Source organism: Chiloscyllium plagiosum, unplaced genomic scaffold (assembly GCF_037043375.1).
Source record: "Chiloscyllium plagiosum isolate Xiang-an unplaced genomic scaffold, Cpla_swu_hap1 HiC_scaffold_4, whole genome shotgun sequence".
NCBI classification, from domain to species: Eukaryota; Metazoa; Chordata; class Chondrichthyes; order Orectolobiformes; family Hemiscylliidae; genus Chiloscyllium; species Chiloscyllium plagiosum.
The window spans coordinates 4,928,688-4,948,432 of NW_028270142.1; positions in this window are offsets into that span (position 1 = coordinate 4,928,688).

Here is a 19,745-nt window from a genome sequence, read left to right on the forward strand (position 1 = left end):
TGGCTAAGTTGTGTGAAGATACTGGCGAAACTCACTCTTAAAGCTAAGAGGAAATATAATGGGAGATGTTCAAAATTGTGAAGGATTTGAGTAGTATAAGTAGAGAACATGTTCAAGTGACACCAGGGCTAGTCACCAGAGAGCACAGATTTAAAGCGGTCACTAAAAAGAAGAGGTGACTGAAGTATTACTTTGTGAGGTGGTCAGGCTGTGGATACAGATTCAATTGTCTTCAAAGGGTAATTGAATAGTTTAAGGGAAAAAAAATCAGTATAGAGGGAAAGGGTGATTGGGGAATGATCTGAACGTGCTATTTTAGTGCTACACTGTTCTGACAGTCTGTCTCATGGTTCAAAAGGTAGCAAAGCTTTTGGAAAATCTGAAATGAAAAATTAAAGGAAGGGTAAAGTGTTCATTGGTCGTTGGAATGGTGTTCAACTTTATTAACTATCAATATTTTCTTAACAATTATGCAATACCATAGGAGATCTTTGTAACAAGTGGTAAGAATGTGTGTTAAGATATACAATGTGTGTTAAGATATACAATCTTTGGCACAAAAACAAATTGCTGGAAAAGCTCAGCAGGTCTGGCAGCATCTTTGAAGAGAAATCAGAGTTAACATTTGGTTCGAATGACTCTCAACTCAATTTCTGTTTTTCTTCCTGATTTACTGCATTCTTAGGTTTATACAATTTTTGGCGTTGACTTGCACACATTTTACATGATGTTATAGTGTGTTTTGCCAAATTGGTCCTTCAATTAATTGAATGGACTGTCCCTTTCAGAACACTTTCCTTATTCCTACATCAACTTTCAGACCGGTGATCGTTCCAGTGCTATTCTGAAATGAAGTTTAGCACTGAACATCAGTGCAATCTACAAGTCAGGATTTCTGCTATCAATGTTCTAGTTCATTCTTCTTGAATCTGATCCTTAAAGTGCCCTTCCGCTTCTTCAACATTCTGAACAATTTGTCTTGTGTGTATATCATGTATACTGCAATCCATTGTTTTCCATTGAACTGCTACTGCGTTGTCATCTCTGGTCCTTTCTATTTCTTAACCTAGATCTCAGTGCACTTTTTTATATGTGACAGCAGCTGTGACTAATGCGCGCTAAGCTGCCTTAGTCCTCTTCCCTGAATTGTTCTTGTGGTAAATTTTCTCAGCCACCATCTCCTGTGCAGTGTCTCAAATCATGGTGTGCCTTTCCCTGTGACTTGCAGCAATCCAACCCATAATCACTGATTATTACCGTACCAGGCTTGCTTAAAACCCGATTTTTTTTTCTGATAATATTTTACATTTTACCATGTTTCCTGTTCAGATGGTAATGGTGGAGCTTTCATTCCAGATTCTACATGGTCAATTTCTTAATCTTCCATTCTTACTTTCAATTGGATTTTCTGTCTTGGAGCGCTTTGGTTTCTTAAATTCTTACCATTTTACTATCAAGTCTTTAATCTTGTGTATTTTTACAGCAATTGGCTGCTTGTTTAAAAGGTGCTAATGGTGTCAGCCCGTCATTTTATTCAAGCTAGGGTTTCCTCTTGAAGTTTTCTTTGCCATCTGTCTTAATTGGTTTAAAAGGAAGATGAAAGCTTGTGCTCATATTCTGAGTGGGGATTTGAGGAAATAGTTAATGAGATGATTCTTAAATCTGTTAATGTTAAACTGCTATTGATTATAGTTGAAAATGTGTTGCTGGAAAAGCGCAGCAGGTCAGGCAGCATCCAAGGAACAGGAGAATCGACTTTTCGGGCATAAGCCCTTCTTCAGGACGGACTTGATTATACTGTGGTAATAGTTACCTTTAACCTTTTCTTGATGAAAGCCGATAAAGCTACTCTAATTGTTGTGGTAGGAGTGTTAATAGACAATAGGTGCAGGAGTAGGCCATTCAGCCCTTCGAGCCTGCACCACCATTTAATATGATCATGGCTGATCATTCCTAATCAGTATCCTGCCTTATCTCCATAACCCTTGATTCCACTATCTTTGAGAGCTCTATCCAACTCTTTCTTAAACGAATCCAGAGACTGGGCCTCCACTGCCCTCTGGGGCAGAGCATTCCACACAGCCACCACTCTCTGGGTGAAGAAGTTTCTCCCCATCTCTGTCCTAAATGGTCTACCCCGTATTTTTAAGCTGTGTCCTCTGGTTCGGCACTCACCCATCAGCAGAAACATGTTTCCTGCTGCCAGAGTGTCCAATCCTTTAATAATCTTCTATGTCTCAATCAGATCCCCTCTCAGTCTTCTAAACTCAAGGGTATACAAGCCCAGTCGCTTCAGTCTTTCAGTATAAGGTAATCCCGCCATTCCAGGAATTGACCTTGTGAACCTGAGCTGCACTCCCTCAATAGTCAGAATGTCTTTCCTCAAATTTGGAGACCAGAACTGCACACAGTACTCCAGGTGTGGTCTCACCAGGGCCCTGTACAGCTGCAGAAGCACCTCTTTGCTTCTATACTCAATTCCTCTTGTTATGAAGGCCAGCATGCTATTAGCCTCCTTCACTACCAGCTGCACCTGCATGCTTACCTTCATTGACTGGTGTACAAGAAGACCCAGATCTCTCTGTACTGCCCCTTTACCTAAATTGATTCCATTGAGGTAGTAATCTGCCTTCCTGTTCTTGCCACCAAAGTGGATAACCATACATTTATCCACATTAAACTGCATCTGCCATGCATCTGCCCACTCATCTAACTTGTCCAGGTCACCCTGTGATCTCCTAACATCCTCCTCACATTTCACCCTGCCACCCAGCTTTGTATCATCAGCAAATTTGCTAATGTTATTGCTGATTCCACCTTCTATATCATTAACATATATTGTAAAAATTTGTGGTCCCAGCACGGATCCCTGCGGTACCCCACTGGTCACTGCCTGCCATTCCGAAATGGAGCCGTTTATCACTACCCTTTGTTTCTTATCAGCCAACCAATTTTCAATCCAATCTAGTACTTTGCCCCCAATACCATGCGCCCTAATTTTACTCATTAACCTCCTGTGTGGGACTTTATCCTGTGTTGTTAGTCATCAGCAATGACTTCCATGTAATAATGGCTTATGCATTTTTTTTTTAGTATGTATTGAGTCAACAATATCGTTCTTTTGTGACTGTTGTTTTCAATGACTAGCAGGTAATGCAACCAGGCTCATAGACCTGGGATTGATCGGTCTATACACTTTAAGTTGCCTGAAATGGGTGTGTACTTCCAACTGAGAAAGTGGAAACTCTATGCTACCTAGCTCCTTGATGATTCTCATACTCCTGTTACTCTGCTTTAATGAACAACGGGATGACAGGTGGCCTCATTCTCTGATCCTGGCTGGGAGGGGATAGTCTACAGCCAGTATGTTTAAGATTATGCTGTATCTACAGCTGTCCAAATAATAAGTGCCAGTAGTTTCCATGGTTATCATATGGGTTTCCTGGCAACCAGTTTTCTTATTTAGATAAGGGTCACCCCAACCTGGGAGTTACAGCTAAAGGGCATGTGACCATTTTTTGAAATCTCCCCTTGTTTGCAAGCATTAACAGCAAGAGTCAGTCCATACACCATACCTCCACATTGTTCTTTGACTGAAATGCTACTTCAAATCCCATCGTAATTTGTGACTAATATCATGATAAAAACTGATGATCTGGTGGTCCATACTCTTACTACTTGTGTGTATTCTCTGTGAATTGCCTGATGTGTCTTCTATTTTACATTAACGAAGCTTCAAGACTGCTTCATTTTTTGTAAAACACTAAAACTCGAAAGAAATCTGGCGGAAACAAAGCATTCTTGCCATCTTGCTCCTTCAGTTACCTCTATCAACATGATCAGAAACTTGACATTGCCTTGATGAGATACTATCAATGATGGTGGCACGTTAATCAGGTCTGTCATGGTGTGGTTATCCATGGGATGCACCCTTTTGTGTATGGAGAGAAAGGAATATGGCATTGTGAGAGAGGATCATTTATGACCATGCTGAATGACAGTGCAGGCTTCAAGGGTCTACTAGTTTTTATGGGGAGGCTGACATTTCATATTCCAAATATAATTTTGATGAGTGGAGGAAGCTTTTATTTTGTAGTATGGGATTACCATTACTCATGGCCACACATTCTTAGCAGAGAGAGTTCTTAGCCTTTTGTCCTTCTAGGGTGATTGGAGACCACTCCATGGTGATGATCTATTAGCGTATTCTTTGTGATTGCGTACAGACAGGAATATAACCTGTAGCCAGGAACAGACCAGCTAGAAAACCAATTGAGCCAACACCTAGATTCGGACTAAGGTAACCGAAGTCTTGTGATGATTGCAGCGGTGGGACAAGGTCAGTAGACTGACCAAAGGTACTTTAAATATTGCAAAAGGTTGAGTTAGAATTTAGGTTTTATAGTCTAGTCAGCTTAGTCCCGAGCAGAGAATATAGCCTTGATATTGAGATATGTCTCGGAAATGCCCAGCTACCAGCGAAAACCAATCATGTTCTAGGAATGAAAACCAAGTGCTGGAGAAATTTAGCAAGTCTGGCAGCATCTGTGGAAAAAGACTTTCAAGTGTGCAGTTTTTGAACTCTGGCCATTTGCACCAACTAACCATATCTCAAAGCTGCACTGATCCCCAGATCCCTTACATTTTCTCCATCCTACAACTTAACAAGAAATATCTTCTCTTCCATTCATATTTGAAGGAAGTGTTCTGAAGAAAGGTGTGGTTAACTCTCTTAACCAAGTCCAGAGATTTGGCCAGGGTCAGTTATCTGCAGCCCAGGTGGTCAATTGTTAGCACTCAGCAAGCATATTTGTTAGCTAAAAATGTAATAGTCTTATTTAGCTGTTACCAGTCTTTACTATTGATGGAAAGATTCAATCTCATTCTGTAAATTCAAACCTGATAACGTATGCCTTAGTGTGTTAATTATAGTGTCCAATGTAGCTTTAGTTTCATTATTCCATGTTTTTATTCTGAAGATGAATGAAGTCAGATACTCTTTGCAGCTTACCTGAATAACTTTATTTACATTACATTAAGGATTGCGATGAGATATTTCTTGACTCAGAAGGATTGTGAATCTATCAAACTCTCAGCATCAGTGTGTTGTGGTGCTGCTCAATAAATTGAAGCGGGATAGTCAGGCTTTGGGCATCTCAGGCAAATGGGGTATGGGGATCTGAAGTTCAGCTGTGGTCAAATTAAATACAAACCTACAAAAAAAATCATTCCTGATGAAGGGTTTATGCCTGAAACGTTGATTCTCTTCCTCAGATGCTGCCTGACCTGTTGTGCTTTTCCAGCACCACATTATTGACTACAAAAAGGGATGAATGCAGATTTCTCCAGCTTTCTCATTTCCCCTCTCCCCCACCTTTTCTCAGTCCCAACGCTCAGATTCAGCACCGCCTTCTTGACCAGCAATCATCTTCCCGACCTCTCCGCCCCTATCCCCTCTCTGGCCTATCACCCTCACCTTCACCTCCTTCCACCTATCGTATTCCCAACTCCCCTCCCTCAAGTCCCTAACTTTTATCTTAGCCTGCTTGGCACATCCTCCTCATTCCTGAAGAAGGGCTTATGCCCGAAACTTCGATTCTCCTATTCCTTTGCTGCCTGACCTGCTGCGCTTTTCCAGCAACACATTTTTAAGCTCTGATCTCCAGCATCTGCAGTCCTCACTTTCTCCTACAAAAAGATTAGGAATGAAAGCCAGAAACTGTGGTTAGATTCTGTCTTTTTGGGGATGGTAATTGCTTGACATTTGTGTGGTGTGGCAGTTACTTTCCGTGTCAGTCCAAGCCTGGATATTGTCTAGGTTTCGTTGCATTTGGGCCGACACTGTTTCAGTATCTGAGGAGTCGCGAATGGTGCTGACAATTGCACAATCATGCACATGGCTCTAATCTGCAGCATCTCATTGATTTTAACCTCATTGCGAACTCTCTTCCAAGGATGCTTACTTTAAAAAGGTTCTCTCTCTACAAAGATTTCAGTGAGTCTCTCTCACTGCACTCCCCAGCTCATCTCTTCTGCCCTGAAGCTGTTCAGCCACGTTCTGAAACAGACTCACTACCACAGCCACATCTCCTTCCTAAGTGCCTGCCTACAGAATCAACTTATCTCGCATGAACTCCGGACCACATTCAGACCAACATAATTTGGACATGAACTGGACAACAAGTGCAGATTACAAGTGCAAAACTTCCGGAAACGGTTGTCCTTCTGGATCCTCCGCTCCACACTCTCAGCCATGCGCTGGCACCTAATCTCTCTACAGTCAGCCCTGCCTCAGCTCAGGGCCACACTCTTTCAGAACTGCAAAGGACCCCTGCTGTATTACATTTTCAGAAGAATTCACACACTTAACAAATGCTTTTTCTACACCATATCGGACATCAAAAACTAAGTGCAACACACTTTCAGAGGGCCATTTGAAATACCTATACTGGGAATTCCCACCTCAATAGTCAGTATTCCTCGAACGTTCCAGAAGTTTCCCCCGGCCTCCAGAACTGCTCGGCTGCCATCAGCCATGATACCGTACCAGCCATCGTCACCACGGTGATCGATGGTGTCTTCTCCGTCCCCACTACCTGACAGCCTGCAGCCATGGCTGACCATGTCACCTATGTGACCGCTGGACAGACAACTGCCGCTGTGACCGTCACGAGATCCACTGCTGCGGAGACCAACACAAGGCCCAACCGGAACAACACTTCTGTCCCCTTCTGCTCCCGCAGCCACTGCTGCTCCCAATGTCATCACCGGCGTCACGCGTTCCGACACCCCCTCCAACATGCAGGGTGAGCATCACCTCAGTAAATGATGCCATCCCTGGTCCCTCCACTGCTGTGTCCACTCCAGGTACAGTCTTCGCTCCCATTCCAGCTCTAGCCCTCAGTCATGGAGGCGCCATGAGCAGTCATGGCTGCTGGGTGGCAGGGACGGAGATGACATCAATCGCCACGGTGATGACAGCTGGCACAGTCTTGTGTTCTGGAGGCCTGGGGATGCTTCTGGAATGGTTGATGAATGCCAGTTATTGAGGTGGGTACATGAAAGTTTGTTGCACTTAGAAGCTTTGATGTCCGATATGATTAGAAAATGCATTGAACTGTGTAAATTTTTCTGAGGATGTAATACAGCAGCCCTCCAAGTCCTGGCTCCCAGACCCACGGAGGCCGAATGATCAATCCTCAGTAAAGGCCTTACCTTCATCCCCCTCTGTTTCTGGATCAATGAATTTAACATGTGTTGTGAGGTCAAACACTTCTTCTAAGCTTGCTTTGTCCATCAGGACTCCCGCCCACTTTCTGAGGACCCCTTCACACACCTCCAATACACGCCATCCACCTGGACACCCCATGCCCGTCTGTTACTCCCCCTCGACCTCTTTATTTCCAACTGCCGCCGAGACATTGACCGCCTCAACCTGTCCACACCCCTCACCCACTCCAACCCCTCACCCTCACAACACGCAGCCCTCCAGTCCTTCTGCTCCAATCCCAATCTCATCATCAAACCACCGGACAAAGAGGGTGAAGTGGTAGTTTGGCGCACTGACCTCTACACCACTGAAGCCAGACGCCAACTCGTAAGACACCTCCTCCTACTGCTCCCCCAACCATGATCCACCCACCCCATTGCCAAACCACCATCTCCCAGACCATATGCAACCTCATCACCTCAGGGGATCTCTCACCCGCAGCTTCCAACCTCATAGTTCGGGAGCCCTGCACCGCCCAATGCTATCTCCTATCCAAGATCCACAAGCCTGACTACCCCAGCTGACCTATAATCTCCACATACCTTGGTACTGTCCCATTCCCCCCTGGTCCAAGAACTCCCCACATACATTTGGCACACCACCCATGTCCTCCACCTCCATTTCCCTGGCCCCTAATGCTTCATCTTCACCATGAACATCCAATCCCTATACACTTCCATCCACCATTACCGGTGCCTCCAAGCCCTCTTGTTTCTTCCTTTCCCAATGTCCCCACCTGTACCCTTCCACTAGCACACTTATTTATTTGGTTGAACTAGTCCTCACCCTCAACAATTTCTCCTTTGAATCCTCCAGACGAAAGGGATAGCCATGGGCACCCGTATGGCCCCCAACTATGCCTGTCTCTTTGTCGCCTACGTAGAACAGTCCATCTTCCGTAGTTACATCGGCACCACTCCCCACCTTTTCCTCCGCTACATTGATGACTTTATCAGTGCCACCTTGTGCTCCCACAAGGAGGTGAACAGTTCATCATCTTCAACACATTCCACACTGACCTAAAATTCACCTGGACAATCTCAGACATCTCCCTCCCCTTCCCTGGACCTCTCCATCTCCATCAACAGTGACCGACTCGACACTGACATTTTCTACAAACCGACTGACTCCCACAATTACCTGGATTGCACCTCCTCCCACCCTGCCTCCTGTAAAAATGCTATCCTTTGTTCCCAATTCTTTCACCTCCGCTGCATCAGCTCCCAAGAGGGCCAGTTCCACCACAACACACCAGATGGTCTCCTTTAAAGACCACAATTTCCCCTCCCGTGTGGTTGTTGATGCCCTCCAAAATATCTTATCCACTTGCTGCACCTCTGCCCTCAACCCCCACCCCTCCAACTGCAACAAGGACAGAACCCCCCCCCAGTCCTCGCCTTCCATCCCACCAACCTCTATATCCATCACATCATCCTCTGCCATTTCTGCCAGCTACAACTGGACCCCACCCCTATCCGCTTTCTATAAAGACTGTTTCCTCTGCAACTACCTTGTCAGGTTCACGCCTGCCAACATCCCACCCTCCCCTCCTGGCACCTTCCCCTGCCACCGGAGGAATTGCAAAACCTGTGGCCATGCCTCCCGCCTCACCTCCATCCAAAGCCCCAAAGGAGCCTTCCACATCCATCAATGTTTCACCTGCACTTCCACACGTCATTTACTGTATCCATTGCTCCCGATGAGGTCTCCTCTACACTGGGAAGACAGGATGCCTACTCTCAGAACGCTTCAGAGAACATCTCTGGGACACCCACGCCAGTCAACCTCACTGCCCTCTGGCCCAACACTTCAACTCCCCCTCCCACTCCGACAAGGACATGCAGGTCCCGGGCCACCTCCACTGCCACTCCCTTACCACCAGACATCAGGAGGAAGAAGGTCTCATCTTCCACCTTGAGACCCTCCAACCCCATGCCATCAATGTGGACTTCACCAGTTTCCTCATTTCCCCTCCCCCCACCTTATCCCAGTTCCAACCTTCCAAATCGGCACCGTCCTCATGACCTGTCCTACCTGCTAATCTTCCTTCCCATCTATCTGCTCCACCCTCTTCTCTGACCTATCACCTTTTCCCCCCACCTCCATCTACCTATCGCACTCTCAGCTACCTCCCCCACCCCCCTCCCATTTATCTCTCCACCCCCAAGGTTCCCAGCCTCATTCCTGATGAAGGTCTTTTGCCCGAAACATCGATTCTCCTCCTTGGATGCTGCCTGACCTGCTGTGCTTTTCCAACACCACACTCTCGACCCATTGTACGATCATCGGTGAACTTCCCCACCTTTGACTTTGTGATGGAGGGAAAGTCATTGATGAAATAGCTGAAAATGGTTGGGCCTAGGGTGCTACCCTGGGAACTCTTGCAGAAATGCCCTGGAGCTGGGATGACTTGTTTTATCTCTGTTAATCCTCATTGCCATTTTCCTGCCTTTCCCCATACCCCTTTATCAGACTTGACCATTCTTAATGATGCAGCCTGAACAGCTCTTTCCAGTAAGGGGTTCCACAGATTCACTACCCTTAGAGAAAAAAAAAATCTCCCCTCTATTAAATGGATGAACCTTTACTCTGTGATTATCCCCTCTATTCCTAAAGGCTCCCTCAAGGGGAAACAGCTTCTCTGCTTCCTCCCTTCCTCCACGTTTTAACTTAGTATTCTTTTAGTGTGTTATTTGCTTCTCCCAACATTTTGTGTATCCTTGTTATTACTATTTGATATTCTCTGCTGAGTTATATTAAACCTTTGCCAACAGTACTAACAGAATACCCACAAGGAACTCAATCCTGGCTTGTCCAGTTGTAACTGGTCTGGCTTGTACAGGTGCCATATCTCCCGTAGCTTGTCCCAAAGTTGCAAAAATCTGAAGTCCTCTCCTACACCATTGTTCCGGCTGCTCAATCATCTGTCTTAATTTCTTATTTTTGTACTCACTTGTATGTAGCACTGAGAATAAGGCATGGGTTACTACCTTAGACCTCTGCTTGTTAATTTTCTACTTCGCTGTGTAAATTCTGATTTCAGGACTGTATCCCTACTTCTCTTGTTAGTATCCATATGGACAATGGTTTCTGGCTGTTTTCCCTTTCCCAGATAAATGACCTGCTGCCATTCTGTCACATCACAGTCTCCAGCAACCAGGAGATTACAAACCATCCAAGAATCACATTGATGGATACTGAAACACACGTCTATTTCCCCAATTAAAGAGTATCTCATCAGTACTTCCCATCTGCTGCTCTTCCACCCCTCCAGAACATAGAGGCTACCAATGGTGCCATGGGTTTCGTTGTTAATGCATTTATTCAAGAATTATCCACCTCGCTACTGTCAGATTGGAAAATCAATCAGTGATCAGGCACTTTGGGGACTCCTGCACTTATCTGCCTATTTTTCTTCGACTGCTTAATGATCACCCATTCTTTATTTGCTTGCTCGCCCCTGACCTGCAGTGTTACCAACTCCCTGAATGTGCTAACTACATAGTTCTCTGCATCATAGACGTGCCGAAGTGACTCTGGTCGCTGGTCAATTTAGGAAACGCGGAGCTGAAGCCTGTCCAGCTAAGAACATTTCTTGAACAACGCTCATTTAGTTGATGAGAAGTGTCCAAAATTCTCCAAAAGCCACGGATGGACATTCCACTTGGCTGAGCTGCCATGCTCTGCATTAACTTATCTTTGTTATTTTGCTTACTGTCCCTTTAATTATTTTGACTCAATTTAGCATTAAACTTGTAATGTCAACTTAAAAACTGGAAATTGATAGAAAATAGAAATTCTTCACCCTTTACAAACTAACCATCAATTATTTATTTCCCTGTGCTTGTTTAGAAATTTGTTTTTCAAAATTACTGGAGTTGAAACCATCTCTAACAGCAGTCTAGATTATTGTGGTGCTGGAAACGTACCGTCTCTAACAGCAGCCTTTAGTGCTACAGCTGCAGTGGCACAAAGATACCACGGGAGGGAACCAAGTTGATGCACTGTGCAACAAAATTAAAAAGGTGAAAGTGAGTATTGCAGATGCTGGAGATTAGAGTCAAGATCAGAGTGGTGCTGGAAAAGCACAGCAGGTTAGGCAGTTTCCGAGGAGCAGGAAACTCAACGTTTCGAGCAAAAGCCCTTCATCAGGCTGTGCTTTTCCAGCACCACTCTAATCTTGACAACAAAATTAAAGGCCAAACTATAATTTATTTGAACGATTTTCTAAAAAAAAATAGATATTGACTCATCTGCATTCAGTCCTGAACTATTGCACAGAACTTCCAGCAATTCAGCACCAAAGTACCCTTGCTTACTACTATAATGATAGTATGGAAAATACAATCACACATGTTGGTAGTTTAAAACACACTGTTGAAACAGGACACTAATATTAGTTTTTCGTCCGTTGTACGCTTCTGAATGATTTATGTCAGCAGTTAGGGGAGCCATTGGAAAATCGATCAACTCCACAGTAATATCTCTTTCATTGAGATTGGAATAAAACCTGTATTAGCGTTAATCTGACACTTTTTATCAAATCCATCATACCACTGTTTCAATGTCCTCTAACAGCTTAATCTGCCCATCAATTGTTTTTCTCGATTAAGTTATCAAGCTTGTTGTGTCGGTGTCCTAATTTTGAGAACCTTTATGATGTATATATTGGATGAAAAAAAAATCTGTTGACCCATAAATTTAAGCATTTCTAAATTTCTTGTACTCATATCCTCAATTGCACAGCAATCCCTTCCCCCCCCCCCCCACCACCACCAATTGTCTTGTGCTTGCTGGTCAATGTTCACTTCTGACGCAGAAAAGCCTCAGTTTTAAAAGTTTAAACTTTTTTTATCCTTGTGTTTAGATCCTTCAATGGCCGTGTAGCCAAATTTTCTTTGATTATATAGAAACCTGAAAGGTAGCAGCAGGCTCATAGGGCTGAATGGCCTGCTCCTGCTTCACCATTCAGTTATGTTGTGGCTGATCATCCAACTCAGTGCCCTGTTCCTGCTTTCTTCCCCCATACTCTTTGATTTCTTTAATCCTAAGAACTATATCTAACTACTTTTTGAAAACATAATTGTTTTTTGGATCCAACCACTTGCTGTTGCAGAGGATTCCACAGGTTTTCCAGGTGAAGACATTTCTCCATATCTCAGCCCTAAATGACCTGCCCTGTATCCTCAAGCTGTGACCCTGGTTCTGGGCTCTCTGGTCCTCTGAAACCGTCTTCCTGCCTTTACCCTGCCCTGGTCCTGTTAGAATTCTATGATGTTACCGCTCAATCTTCTAAATTCCAGTGATTATAAACCTAACCGATCCAATTTCTCTTCATACATCTGGTAAAGTATTTTTCCACAAATCCAGACAGCACTGTTTTTAATACAATAGTAGATGCTTTTTTATTGGACAGCCAGTGACCCAGTTCTCCAAGAATGCCCCCTAGTAGCCACCCCTCAATGCCACCACTAAACCTAGCATCAATAGTTTGGGGAGACTGGATTTCCTGGGTGATGTGTTTAGAAAGGTCAGTGATGTCACTGGACTCAGGGATGTTGGTGCAGCACTCTACCCCAACAATTTTCCTGTTCGGGAGCAGCAGAAAACAGTGGAGGTGACGTTGGAGACAAGGAGGTTGCTGGGAAGGTCAGAGAGCAGTGTAGACTCTTACTTTCAAAGCCTGCGGCCTTTTTCCTGTCAGGGAGTGACGGGAGACAGAGCAGAGGTGATGTTGGAGACAAGGAGGTTGCTGGGAATTTAAGGACTTGGGGTAAATTTGGGCAGTGGCAATACACAAGATACCCACATGTAGTATCTCCCTTCTGCACCCTCCTCTAACCAGAAGACAAAGAGTAAGGTTTATTTTTCTTTTCTTTCATCTATTTAGGTGCATTGTTTAGTTTTATTAGTTGACGTAAAGCTGAGGCTTACAATGGCAGGAGACCTCGGACCCATGGCATGTGCCTCTTGCTTGATGTGGCTGATGTCTCTGATTCTTACACTTGCAAGACGTGTGTCCAGCTGCAGCTCTTGTTTGACCACATGATGACTCTGGAGCTGCGGATGGACTCACTGTGGAGCATCCATGATGCTGAGGAGGTCGTGGATAGAACGTTTAGTGAACTGGTCACACCGCAGGTTAGGATTGCTGAGGGAGACAGTAAATGGGTAACCAAAAGGCAGAGAAAGAGTAGGAAGGCAGTGCAGGTGTCACCTGCGGTCATCTGTCTCCAAAACAGGTATACCGTTTTGGATACTGTTGGGGGAGATGGCTCACCAGGGGAGGGCAGCAGTTGTTAAGATCATGGCACCGTGGGCGGGTACAGCTGTTCAGAAGGGCGGGAAAAAGACTCGTAGGGTCATAGTCATAGGGGATTCTATTGTGAGGGGAGTAGATCGGCAGTTCTGTAGCCGAAAACAAGACTCCCGGATGGTATGTTGTCTCCCAGGTGCTCGGGTCAGGGATGTCAACAATTAGCTGCAGAGCATTCTGAAAGGGGAGGGTGAACAGCCAGTTGTCATGGTGCATATAGGCACCCAAGATATAAGTAAAAAATGAGATGAGGTCCTGAAAGCAGAATTCAGGAAGCTAGGAGAGAAGTTAAAAAGGACCTCAAAGGTAGAGATCTCAGGATTACTACCAGTGCCACGTGCTAGCCAGTGATAAAATAGGCAGGATGAACATGCGGCTTGAGAGATGGTGTAGGAGGGAGGGTTTCAGACTGTGGACTTTGAGACTGGTTCTGGGGAAGGTGGGACAATTACAAATTAGATGGTCTACACCTGAACCAGACTGGAACTAATGCCCCTGAGGGATTTTTCGCTACTGCTGTTGGGGAGGTTTAAACTAATTGGAAATTGTTTCAGTTAGACGAGGAGACTAGGACCCGTGGACACAGCCTTAGAATTAGAGGGGGTCATTTCAGAACAGAAATGCGGAGACATTTCTTCAGCCAGAGAGTGGTGGGCCTGTGGAATTCATTGCCACGGAGTGCAGTGGAAGCCGGGACACTAAATGTCTTCAAGGCCGAGATTGATAGATTCTTGTTATCTAGAGGAATTAAGGGCTACGGGGAGAACGCTGGTAAGTGGAGCTGAAATGCGCATCAGCCATGATTGAATGGCGGAGTGGACTCGATGGGCCGAATGGCCTTACTTCCACTCCTATGTCTTATGGTCTAATGTGGCAGGGGGCTGGGAACCAGAAGAGAAGACAAGTAGACAGCGAGGTGGAGACTGTAAAGAATAGGATCATGAAGTTAGCATTACCAAGGGGAAGAAGAAGCAGAGAGCAGATGAACGCAAAGGAACTGGTGGCCTGAAATGCATCTGCTTTAATGCAAAGAGTATAGTGTGTAAGGCAGATGAACTTCCCAAGGCTTGGATTGGTGCCTGGGAGTATGACGTCATTGCAATCACAGAGACTTAGTTGAAGGAAGAGCATGATTGGCAACTAAATGTTCCAGGATATAGATGCTTCAGACAGGACAGGGAGGGAAGTAAAAGAGGGGGAGGAGTTGCATTGCTGGTCAGGGATGGTATCACGGCTGTGCTAAAGGAGGACACTATGGAGGGCTTGAGCAGTGATGTATTATGTGTGGAGCTGAGAAATAAGGGTGCAGTTACATTGTTGGGGCTGTATTATAGGCCTCCCAACAGTGAGCGTGAGGTAGAAGAACAAATAGGTAAACAGATTATGGAAAAATGTAGAGACAACAAGGTGGTGGTGGTGATGGGAGATTTTAATTTTCCTAACTGTGACTGGGATACACTGAGTGTCAGAGGTCTGGATGGGGCAGAATTTGTAAGAAGTGTCCAGGAGAGTTTTCTAGAGCAACATGTCAATAGTACGATAAGGGAAGGGGCCATATTGGACCTGGTGTTGGGGAATGAGCCAGGCCAGGTGGTAGAAGTTGTGGTGGGAGATTTTTTTGGGAATAGTGACCACAATTCGGTAAGTTTTAGAATATTTGTAGACAAAGATGAGTGGTCCTAAGGGAAGAATATTAAACGGGGCCAAGGCCAATTATATCAAAATTAGGCAGGAGCTGGGAAATGTGGGCTGGGGGCAGCTATTTGAAGGGAAGTCCACATTTGATATGTGGGAGACTTTCAAAGATAGGTTGAATATAGCACAGGATAGGCATGTCCCTTTGAAAACAAGGGATAGGAAAGGCAAGATTCGTGAACTGTGGATGACAGGAGAAATCGTACGACTGGCCAAGAGGAAAAGAGAAGTGTACATAAGGTCCAGGCAGCTCAGAACAGAACGGGTCCTGGAGGAATATCGGGAGAGGAGGACAAATCTTAAACAAGGAATCAAGGGGGCTAAAAGGGGTCATGAAATAGCTTTAGTGAGCAGAATTAAGGAAAAACTAAGGCATTTTATTCTTATATAAGAAGCAAGAGGGTAACCAGAGAAACAGAGAAAGGATAATGAAGGAAGGCTGTGTGTTGAACCTGAGAGAATGGGTGAGATTCTCAATGATTACTTTGCATCAGTATTCACTGAGGAAGGGAAGGTGATGAATGCTGAGATTAGTGATAGAAGTTTATTTACTCTGGATCATGTTGATATAAGTAGAGAAGATGTGTTGGGTAGGCTAAAGGATATTAGGGTGGACAAATCCCCAGGACCGGATGGGATCTATCTCAGGTTACTGAGGGAGGTGAGAGAGGAAATAGCTGGGGCCCTGACAGGTATCTTTGTGGCATTCTTAAATACAGGTGAGGTGCCGGAGGACTGGAAGGTTGCTCATGTTGTCCCCCTGTATAAGAAGGTAGGAGGGATATTCAGGGTAACTACAGAACAGTGAGCCTAATGTCAGTGGTGGGAAAGTTCCTGGAGAAGGTACTGAGGGATAAAATCTATTTATATTTGGAAATGAAGGGGCTTATCAGTGATTGGCAATGTGGTTTTGTGTGGGGGAGATCGTGCCTTACCAACTTAGAGTTCTTTGAGGAAGTGACCAAGTTGATAGATGAAGGAAGGGCTGTAGATATCATAGACATGCACTTTAGTAAAGCGTTTAATAAGGTTACCTGTGGTAAGCTAATGGAGAAAGTAAAGTCACATGGTGTGCAGAGTGTTCCAGCTAGGTGGATAAAGAACTGGTTGAGCAACAGGAGACAGAGAGGAGGAGTTGAAAGGAGTTTCTCGAAATGGAGAAAGTTGACCAGTGGTGTTCCACAGGGATCAGTGCTGGGGCCACTGTTGCTTGTGATATACGTAAATGATCTGGAACAGGGCACTGTTCCGCGGGATGGAAAAGAAGGCCTGCTGTAGATCAATGATGGTAAAGACACAGGCATCAGTGGGTGTGCAGCTTAATGTGGTAGCTGAGTTCAGGACGAGGGGGTGTAACGATGCCACAATATCATTGATCTTCCTCAGGTCCTGCACCACCCTCCAGTCCCATCAGCCTAGGTTGGGCACTGGGAAGATCGAGGTGTTGCAAGGTGACTTGCATGGAAATAGAATACCTTGTGCCAGGAAAGAGTTAATGAAGGTCTGGATTCCCCATTCTGCCTCTGGTTTGATGGGATACTGTGGGATCGAGGGCATGGTCTGGTTGGATTTTAATTGTTTTTGCACGGGGGGTGGAGGGGGGGGGGGGGGGGGGGTGGCGGTCAAGAAGTGCAGCCACCTTTGTGGTTGGAGGCAGCCCTCAGCTGGGGTTCAACGTCCCTGGGTGGGTTCACAGAGGATGTGTGGTGGGTCAGGATGCCGACCTTCTGCTGGGGGAATTCCCAGTATAGGTATTTCAAATGGCCCTCTGTGAAGTGTTGCCACAGTCCCCTAGTGTCAGAAGCAAGTTGTGTCAGGGTGTAGGCAAGGTTTATACCATGGGCCAACGTTTGGAGTGATGTGTGGGACTACCAACCCCGTTTGCCGCCACAGGTCGTGTCGGATTTGAACAATATCAGCAGAGCCTTCCTCACCCTCAACCTCACCGATAACCGAAATGGAGAATCCCATGCCCTCAAGCGACAGGTAGTACCGGCTATGTTCTACGGAGCATCCAGTAGAGTCATAGCAAACCATCACTTGGGGGTTTGGGGTCAGGAATAGTGGTGTAAAGGCAGATTGTTCAATGCTGAGCCCCCATCACTGGGGGATCCACAAACTGGGGGAATTGCATCTGGCCATGTAGTCCCACTGTAATGCCCTTATCTGTACGGGTGAGCTTGATTCCTCAGGGACAAAGCAGATCCCTCCCAGTCAAGTTCCATCTGATCTTAACTGTTACTGTGAGGGAAATCCGAGCAGGCTCGTCCACAGAACTCAGCCTCCAGTGGAACAGTTTTAGGATAAACACTGCTTGTTCCTTCCAACCCGGCGATTGCCACGGTCTCGCCTGATATCTGAAATCCCTTACCCCTCAGAATTTCCTGTTTGAGGGTGGAATTGGTTGCACTGTATCAATCATAAGTAGGATTCGAGTCCCAGCTCTCCGAAGGGTAATGTTGGGTTCCTTGGAGTCCCAGCTCTTTGAAGGGTAATGTTAGGTTCCTGCTGGGGGGAACGTGCCTACGATTGGGAAGTTCCCTTTTGGAAAACAGGCGAATGGATTGCTGGAGATGAAAGGAGTCCAGGGCGGCAGATCTGGGCATGGGTTGTTGGGTTCCGGGCAAAAAGGTCATTCGGCCTTCCAGTGACCGGGTTTCCAACGGTTGAAACACTGGCCTGGCTGCCTCACTGGGTATCGACCCTGTCTCCGCCTCTTCCAAGGTACATCGGGGACACCCCCTGTTCCCCTCTCCAAGGTCCCCATGGGGAAGGGCGACTCGGTGGGTGTCACTGGACTGACACCTGGGGGAGAGTTTGTGCCTGGGGATATCACTGAAATTTGTTAGTACTGACTGAGAGTGTACTGTGTTTGTTGCTCAGCCATTTTTGAGTGGGTTTTAAGCATGGTTTGGGGTCATTCTGGCCTTCCTAGTAATAACGAAGGGCTCTTCTTATCTGGGACCTGGTGTTTTCAGACCAGTCAATGTTGTTCGTGCATATCATGTAAGACTTGAGTAGAACCATAGAGTGAGACAGTGGTGAGTCCTTTCCACAGTTGAATACTTGATCACCAACAAAGGTCCCATAGCAGGCAATAAATCTTTCCCTGAAGTCTCCCCTGGACACACTCACATTAGGTCTGCAGTCTAGGACCTTGCTAATGTTAACAGGCTGTTGCAGGGCGCACTCTAATGACTGGACAATTTGGTTCACTTGAGTCTCCGCTTTGAAGCTGGCTTTGAAGTCATCATAAGTGTGGCCCAGGCCCTTTCGGTCACTCTCACCCATCAGTTCCTACCACTTAGTAACTTCTTCTGGTGACAGGGTCATGCAAAAAACGACAAAAAGGTCCTGGGCTGTGGCATCGTACAACTGGATGGTGTGCCGGCCGTACTGAGTGATTGGGCAGGCTTATCTTTACAGTCTGGCATCAAATTCATAATCATGATCATTTCTTGGGGTTTCCATGGGACATAAACCCTGATAGTGGGTGGCTTATCTTCCTCATCTGCTTTGGGGGTTGGGTAGCCGCCTGATGAGGAACATCGTTTTGGGGATGACGTGGTGATGGAGAACTCCAACACAAAGGTAACAAGGTGCTGCTGATTTCCTAGCGTACATTTTAACCCAATCGGCTAAACAAGATCTCTCTGGACTCGGGTAGGGTGGTGAGCACGGGGTCATAGGTGTTTCAGTGGGGGGGCTCCGATGCACGAGGATAGCATCCCCATTCCTCCTCTACCTTGGTATCATTCCGTCCCTCCTTAAACAGGGTCAGTGTGCCAGGTAAAAACAAGGACTGCAGATGCTGGAAACCAGAGTCTAGATTAGAGTGGTGCTGGAAAAGCACAGCAGGTCAGGCAGCATCCGAGGAGCAGGAAAATCAACGTTTTGGGCAAAAGCCCTTCAGGAGTATGCCAGACCTGAGCTTGGGATCCTGAGAAGTGCTCACGTTCTCCTTGCAGTGCTGCAGCTTTAACCCCTCTAGTTTATTTTCCCCAGCTTTGGCCTCTTTGCGCTGTTTGTCCTGTTCCCTTTCTTTCCACCATCCACCCATTCACATTCAGCCTTAAGCGCCTCCCAACCCTTGGGAGTCCCATCCACTGTTAACACCTCTATCTCCCTGTCGCAGGCATTATTTCTCCAATTGGTTAGTAGGATGTCCTGCTATTTGCTGACAGCCCTCTCCCTCCATTCCCTAATCATGGATTTCCACCTTTTACCACTGTTTCTCTTCCAAACCAGGTTCACCCCTTGCTCACAGGCACCCAGGTCCCCAAGCTCCCCCCAGAAGCCAAATCTTGTCCCCAGCCGTTTGTGCTTAATTTCCACAAATCGTTTTCCTGATCAGGTAAATATCCAAATATGCTTTGAAGGAGGGGGGGTCCCCTTCCTAGCCACATCAAGTGATTGTCCCATTATACCTGTCTGCTGTAAGATGAGCAAATTTCCACTGGCTGT